This window comes from Conger conger, chromosome 13 (assembly GCF_963514075.1).
Source record: "Conger conger chromosome 13, fConCon1.1, whole genome shotgun sequence".
Lineage (NCBI taxonomy): Eukaryota > Metazoa > Chordata > Actinopteri > Anguilliformes > Congridae > Conger > Conger conger.
This window is the reverse complement of record NC_083772.1, coordinates 2,190,512-2,197,089: the sequence shown is the minus strand read 5'-3', so window position 1 is coordinate 2,197,089 and position 6,578 is coordinate 2,190,512. Positions and strand designations below refer to the sequence as shown.

General features: G+C 44.9%; 1 long non-coding RNA gene across 1 annotated transcript; it reads right to left on the bottom strand.

Moving 5' to 3' along the window:
* Positions 1-1,179: 1,179 nt before the first annotated feature.
* Positions 1,180-3,243, bottom strand: LOC133107292 (uncharacterized). Its single transcript, XR_009704590.1, has 3 exons — positions 3,146-3,243; positions 2,364-2,463; positions 1,180-1,413 (listed from the first exon to the last, which is right to left on the bottom strand). It is a non-coding gene; the product is annotated as an uncharacterized LOC133107292 (long non-coding RNA).
* Between the last annotated feature and the right edge of the window lie 3,335 nt (positions 3,244-6,578).

Genomic DNA, 6,578 nt, shown 5'->3' with positions numbered 1-6,578 from the left:
GTGTCAACTTACCCCACTCACCCCTATTCAGTTCACCCCCATTCTCAGTTCCAGGAACAAGATGGTAAATGGTTGGCTTTAATATAGCGCCTTTATCCAAAGCGCTGTACAATTGATGCTTCTCATTCACCCATTCATACACACACTCACACATCAACGGCGATTGGCTGCCATGCAAGGCGCTGACCAGCTCATCAGGAGCATTTAGGGGTTAGGTGTCCTGCTCAGGGACACTTCGACACAGCCCGGGCGGGGGATCGAACTGGCAACCCTCCGACTGCCAGACGACTGCTCTTACTGCCTGAGCCATGTTGCCCCTAACAAGACATTTGGTGGCATTGATAATTAATTCCATCATTATGTATACTTGAATTCGGCAATTATTTCCTGTTCATCAAGATGCAGTCTTCATTCTAAAGTTTGGTTTGACTATCTCTGAACTGAAACACAGATTTAACATCAGTGATGAGGCTATCCTTTGCATGCAATCCCAGAATTGTCAATTTTGTAACTTCTAAAAACATTTTTTCATTGTTAATTTTAGTTAGTTTTGAGCTCATGGCTTTACTCAATCAAAATGACCTTCAGCTAACAGTGGCATCACGTACACGAGCAGAGCCAATTTGGAACAATAGTCCTTCACAACTCAACTCAAGTGGCCCGGCACGGCAGATTCTCAAATTCCAGAAATCTCCAAAAATGGAAACCCTGTACAGCAGAAGTGAAAATAATCTAGGTAACTACATTCAATACATTTCTCTAGCGATATATTTACTGGGCGAAAACCAAACCAGGAGACGTCAGCATCCACAGTGGCACCCACATCCTCACCAAGTCAGTTCTGCAGTCAAGACGGCCCTTTTTAGAGGGCATCTGCACAACTGGACACAGGCAGCAGGAATGTGGAGCGTTCCACTTCAGAGATGAAATGCCCAAGTGCAATTATTAAGGAACAGAAAGCATGTGGAAACGACTTTCTCTTCCTTCATAAAAGAAAAACACCAAGTATTTGTGAGTGTGTGTGTGTGTGTGTGTGTACACAAACAAAACAAAGCTATGTATGGGATACATAGCTTTGCTCCCAATACAACCCCCTTCAGATCTGAGGCAGAACTAAAATAACTAATTCGTTCTGAGGAGAGAAATTACCTTGCACATAACCAAATACCAAAAAAAAAAAAAGTTTTAAATCTTTAATCAGAAAAATAAAAAATGTAATTGCACTTAAGTTAAATCTGCCAATAATGAGTTCAAGTTATTTTAGTAATTTATCCTTCCACAAAATACATCTAAAAAGGCCAGAGACATTAGAACATAACTTAGAAGACAATATCTTAAGACACACAGAACAGTTTCACACATTCAGCGGTTTCAGTGCTGGGCTTGCTTCGCCCGGAGCTTCTGTAACGTTTTCTGTGAAGAGAAGGACAAACATTTAACGCTAAAGCAATTCAGGGTCAGTTCAAAAAAAAAAAAAAAAAAAAGGAAATGTTTTCCTTATAAATTAAGGAGCACAAGTGCTTCCCACGGAATGAAAATGCCATGTTGTGTGTATAATATAAATCAGTAACTCTTTGACTGGCTATGAAAGTACCTCTGAAGGAACACCGTGTCTTGTCATAAAGCCCTAAAACACAACAGCAAGAACAAATCTGCTCTTAATAATATTCATATCTGATGCAATAACACATCCAAAATGATAATAATATTAAAAACACAATCCTATCATGGATTTTTAGCTGCACTTATTCCAACTTAAAAGGGTACAACTACCGTCTCCCTCAGGATTTGAACCTACTGCAAACCCAAGTGCACTGCTATAACCTGTCAGCATGTCTCAAAGAGTTACGTTTCCATGACACTGATGCTCTTAAGCTTCTGCTCCACTGGAGAACAGAATCAACTTCAGTCAAATTTACCTTTTTCTGTTTACTGCTGCAAATCATCCCACAACGATTCAACTTTCAGGATAATACCACCTTTTGAATGATTACGCCATTTGTGTAAGGTGAAATTAGTATAATTATTTACCATTTCGATTTTCTTGAAACCTGATTTTGGACGATATTACAGGACTCATTTTTGGGACAGGAACCATTTCTCTGCATAGTCCTGTCACCATGAAGCTTTGCAAACCTTTACTCCATATCCAGGAGTGAGCCAAATTATTATTTCCGAACTTGTCATTTCCACCATCCTGAGTAAAGTATGCAAATGAGCTCATTTACATATTTTGCAGGAAGTCCAAACCTCGTGATGATTGAAGGATGTTCCTCTGAAATGATCTGGGACTGGAACATTTTAACCAGAGCAGCAGAAATTGTAATCAGACGCAGAAGTGGTGTGCGCTTGTGTTCCCGTACCTTCTGAAACTCCTTGGCTTTTTCCCTGTTTTTGGCATAGGATTCCCGTCTCGTCCGCACCTCCTTGCGCTGCTTAACCTCTTCCAGTTGGTTATATAATCTATAAAGACATCAAGAGGGTTATTCTTCTAACGCAAAACACAAAATTACTTTTCTGCACTTTTGTGACAAGTTAATAATTCCAACTGTCAGCACATCTTATAAGTCTCCTCTGCTCATTTAAATTTGGTTGTTTGTAAGTAAAGGGCTTTCTCACACTCTCTCTCAGACACACACACACACACACACACACAATAATTCTCCCACGAAAATGCACAAATTAATTTCACCCACAAAAAAAAAAAAAAAAAAAAAAAAAAAAAACTTCTTTCAGTAACATCTAGTTTAATCCCATTTGCCTGGCACAGACTTCCTCAGTCTTGACGGCCATTATTTGAAAAGGGAAGAAAAGCCTGATTTTATAAAATGGCGGGGCCAAAGGGCGACAGCTGCACAATGCCTCCCGTCAGCCGCGGACAGCGGGGGGAGAAAGTGCCCCAGTTTCAGCCTGTGGTTTAGTGGCCAGGACCAGGCGTGCTCCTGCAGACACACCATTTCACAAGGGGGAGGGGCACCGCTCAACCGGACAGCCACATCCGTCCAATGGACGTCCAGCGTCAGCCGGCGCTATCAACATCTTCGTTTTCTACAGAAGCCTGCGTTCCCTCCTCTGCGTTTTATGTAACGGCGTAGAGTTCGGCTTGGCGGAAGCACGGCCCGTTTAATCGAACGTCTCTTCCCACCTGACTGTGCGCTGGTACATCTGGGCTTCCTCGGTCTTCCTGTGCTCTGGGGTGCAGACACGCACCTCTCCCACCTTCTTCAGGGTCCCCCCGCCGGCTGACAACAGAGAAGCGCAGAGCAGGCATGTAAACAAAACGACCGTGGGCAAAGGAGCGCCTTCCCGTCCTCTGTGGCTCTTTACAGCCAAAGCTGTAATCATATCAGTGATTCTGGATGCGTTAATGCTCCAAACCATCACGACACCAACTTAAATCACGGCATCGTGCTGCGTTAGAATCGGGTTGCTCTATCCAGGCTGGAGAAGGATACGGTCCAGCAAGAAGAAAAGTTGCAAGATGGTCACAGTCACAACACCGAGTCAACAGTCACAAGTCAGATTACAGCAAGTGCACACATCATTGCCTTTGGAACATAGGACTACAAATACTCAGTTACAGTGCCCTCCATAATGTCTGGGACAAAGACCCATTATGTCTTGATTTGCCTCATTTGATTTTCCACCATTTTACATTTGGAATCACACCAACATGTGGTTAAAGTTCTCAGATTTTATTAAAGGATATTTTTCTACATATACAATGTAGAAATTATACAGTCCCCCCCCCCCCCCCCTTTTTTTTAGGACAATATAATGTTTGGGACACAATTCACATTATGCCATTAAACCATTATGTGTTTATGTACTTGACAGTTTGCCAATAAGTACATAAGAGCGACCAGAGTTCTGGAAAAAGGTATTTTGGAGATTTTGGGTATTTTTTTATTATTGATGAGATGAGATGAAGATTAAAGTCTATCAGAGTGATGACAAGAACAAAGTATGGAGGAGAGAAGGAATTGCCCAGGATCCTAAGCACACCACCTCATCTGTGAAACACGGGGGTGAGGGTGTAATGGCCTGGGCATGTATGGCTGCCAAAGGTACTGGCTCCGTTATCTTCACTGATGATAGAACTGCTGAACTCATTCTACAGCAAGACAATGGTCCAAAAATACTGCTAAAGCAACAAAGGAGTTTTTCCAAAGCTAAAAAAATGTCAGTGCTTGAGTGGCCAAGTCAATCACCTGATTTGAACCCAAGTGAGCATGGCTTTCATATGCTGAAGAGAAAGCGTAAGGGAAACTAGGCGCCCAAACAAGCATGAGCTAAAGATGGCTGCAATACAGACCTGGCAGAGCATCACCAGAGAAGACACCCAGCAACGGGTGATGTCCATGAATCGCAGACCTCAAGCAGTCATGGCATATAGAGAATATGCTACAAAATACTAAACACGACTACTTTCATTTACAGAACACTGCTGTGTCCCAAACATTATGGTGCCCTGAAATGGAGGGGGACGACGACTATGTATAAACACTGCTGTAATTTCTACACGGTGCAACTAAAACCTATACAAATGTCCCTTATCAAAATCCGATCATGTGCACTTTAACCACATGTTATTCTCGAGTTATGGCCAGAAATGTCATTTGTGAGGTCACAGCGACATTGACCTTTAACCACCAAATTCTAATCAGTTCATCCTTGAGTCCAAGTGGACGTCTGTGCCAAATTTGAGGAAATTCCCTCTAGGCGTTCCTGAGATATCGCGGTCACAAGAAGGGGACGGACAGACAACCCGAAAACATAATGCCTCTGGCCGTGGCTCTCGCTGGCACAGAGGCATAAAAAGGCAGTTTTTTGGAAAAGCACTCTTCACAATGAGGGGAACAGTGGGGCACCTTCATTTAAGATTCTACACACTTAGCCGGAGCTGAGGATTGCTCCATTAGACTGCGGTCAGACAGGGCACACTTAACAGCTAGGGGCTCCTTGCTTCTAATTATTTTCAATGAGATTTAAGCGTTTTCCATGCTGTTTTTGAACACCAGGCATCTTGCATAACCTCTCGGGTGCCTCGTTGGTTTTTCACAGAAGCTCTTGGTGGGCCCCGAGTTTAAATGATCCTACCTAATGAGCTCTGCCTCTGTCACTGTTAGTCTTTTTTGTGCTGCGCAGAATATGGAGGTGGGCCTCGATTCTGCCGTTAGCTCCGCTGTAAACGGCCATGATGGAGCATCAATTGGTTGTTGGCGTTTCGGTTTCTGTTGTACAATTCAACCGTTGCATTTGTTGCTTGAGCAAAAGGAGGTGCCCTCCACTTATAGACTTATGTTTTTTATTTTTTTGTTTTTTATTATTATTATGGGTACAACATTTTTTTTGGGTAAAATGAGTTGGCTAGTGATATTAACAACACCACTCCGAGTGATTTCCAGCAGCCTTACCCAGGAGCTGGGGTTGGAGCTGGAGCTGGGGCTGGGGCTGGAGCTGGGGCTGGGGCTGGAGCTGGAGCTGGAGCTGGGGCTGGGGTTGGAGCTGGAGCTGGGGCTGGGGCTGGGGCCGGGGCCTCTCACGAGGACACTGGCTCTGCACTCTGATCTTCGGCCGGTTCAGGAGCTCCTTCCGGCCCTGGAGCTCCGCCTGCCTCTGGGCAGACCTCTGGATGAAGTCCTGCCTCTTCTGCAGGAAGGCCTGCTGGAGGCTACTGGAGGGCCCCTGGAACTCCAGCAACATCACTGCCATCAGAAAAAAAAACATCTTTCAAACCCACATTCAAAGCTGACAGCACAAGCAGCCAGTTCCTGGCACACATCATCACCACCGCAAAATTCTGACCACAAGAGCATGCAATGCAGAATCTACAGAACACAAACACTCTCAGAAATACTTGCCACTTTGATATTACCACCGGAAAACAGCAGCAACAGTACTATTGAGTTAGGCTGATCAAAAGCAACTGGGGATTATGTTAATACACTGCTTGCAGACATACATTCTTGCCTTTGATCCCTACCTGCATGAGATGGCAGGGACTCGGGCTTTGAGCTCTCCCTGTCGGTAACAGACTCTGCATTCTGCAACAAAACAAAACAAGCTCACAACAATCCTCGTCAAACACACTCTATAAAGACGGGAAGAGACTGCTAATTAGGGACACTGAAAACACAACTGGGTGAGCGTTCCCAAATTAAATTCTCTACCACGCATTGAAAATAAGTCAATTAGAAAACTGAAGCCACTGAAGTTGTTCAAACAACCGAGTGAGGGCGTCAGAATGAAGACCAACACGCAGCTGGCCCCTTTAGGGGGCGAAGCGGGCTCCAGGCGCCCTGCTTGCTTACATCTTCACTCGATGGCGTGTTCCGCTCAGCTCTGGCCTCCTCCTCCTCCTCCTCTGCGCTCTGCTCCTGCATGGTGCTCTCCGTCAGGCTCAGAAGCGTCAGATCTGGGTCCTCCAGGATGCCCGTCCCATGACCCGCCTCCTGAATCGCAGGGATAATGGGGCCCAATCAGTACCCTGCCAGGACCCTGAGAACCCAGACCTCACAGCAGGGATAATGGGGCCCATCAGTACCCTGCCAGGACCCTGAGAACCCAGACCTCAC